The sequence below is a fragment of the Arachis ipaensis genome, chromosome B01 (genome assembly GCF_000816755.2).
Source record: "Arachis ipaensis cultivar K30076 chromosome B01, Araip1.1, whole genome shotgun sequence".
Taxonomy (NCBI): domain Eukaryota; kingdom Viridiplantae; phylum Streptophyta; class Magnoliopsida; order Fabales; family Fabaceae; genus Arachis; species Arachis ipaensis.
In genome coordinates this window covers 58,395,148-58,396,799 of record NC_029785.2, presented here as the reverse complement: position 1 = coordinate 58,396,799, position 1,652 = coordinate 58,395,148, and positions in this window count along the sequence as shown.

The following is a 1,652-nucleotide window of genomic DNA, read 5'->3' as shown; positions in this document are numbered from 1 at the left end:
ATGCCTCCAGATGATTAGCCGTGCCGTGACAGGGAATTTGGATCATTTTCCCGAGAGAAGACCGAAAGTAGCCATTGACAATGGTGATGTATCACATAAAGCCAGCCATGGAAAGGAGTAAGACTGATTGGATGAAGATAGCGGGAAAGCGAAAGTTCAGAGGAACGAAAGCATCTCCATTCGCTTATCTGAAATTCTCACCAATGATTTACATAAGTATTTCTATCCCTATTTTATTAATTATTTTCGAAAACCACATTACTATTTTATATCCGCCTGACTGAGATTTACAAGGTGACCATAGCTTGCTTCATACCAACAATCTCCGTGGGATTCGACCCTTACTCACGTAAGGTATTACTTGGACGACCCAGTGCACTTGCTGGTTAGTTGTGCGAAGTTATGAACCATGGTATTGGCATCATGTGTTTGGCGCCATTACCAGGAAAAGAAAGAGCAATGAATTTTATATAATTAAAGTGTAATCACAATTTCTGCGCACCAAGTTTTTGGCGCCGTTGCCGGGGATTGTTCGAGTTTGGACAACTGACGGTTCATCTTGTTGCTCAGATTAGGTAATTTTCTTTTTGTTTTCTTTTCAAAAATTTTTCAAAAATATTTCAAAATTTTCTCACCTGTTTTCGAAAAAAAAATTTATTCAAAATTTTTAAAGAATGAATTCTAGTGTTTCATGAAGCATGTGAAGCCTGGCTGGCTGTAAAGCCTGGCTGGCTGTAAAGCCATGTCTAAATTCTTTTGGACTGAGGCTTGCAATTTGTTATCAAGAGCAAGCTAGTTGTTGTTAATCCACCTGCTGCTGTTCCTGATTTACATGCTGAAGCTTGGCTGGCCATTGAGCCATGTCTAGTGTTTTGGACCGGAGCTTTCATTGAAAGCTTGGCTGGCTAGTGAGCCATGTCTAATTCCTGGACTGAAGCTTTAGACTAAGAATGCAAGATTCCTAGAATTCATATTAAAAATTTTGGAATCCTTACTTTTCTTTTTCATAATAATTTTCAAAAAAAAATACAAAAAAAAATTAGAAAATAAAAAAAAATAAAAAATATTTTGTGTTTCTTGTTTGAGTCTTGAGTCATGTTATAAGTTTGGTGTCAATTGCATGTGCATCTTGCATTTTTCGAAAAAAATTCATGCATTCATAGTGTTCTTCATGATCTTCAAGTTGTTCTTGGTAAGTCTTCTTGTTTGATCTTTGCATTTGCATGTTTTGTGTCTTTTCTTGTTTTTCATATGCATTCTTGAATTCTTAGTGCCTAAGCATTAAAGAATTCTAAGTTTGGTGTCTTGCATGTTTTCTTTGCATTAAAAATTTTTCAAAAATATGTTCTTGATGTTCATCATGATATTCATAGTGTTCTTGGTGTTCATCTTGACATTCATAGCATTCTTGCATACATTCATTGTTTTGATCCATAACTTTCATGCATTGCATCATTTTTCTTGTTTTTCTCTCTCATCATAAAAATTCAAAAATAAAAAAAATATCTTTCCCTCTTTTCTCTCATAATTTCGAAAATTAGATTTGACTTTTTAAAAAATTTTTAAAAATCTAGTTGTTTTTAGGAGTCAAATCAAATTTTCAATTTAAAAATCTTATCTTTTTCAAAAATAAAATCTTTTTCATTTTTCTT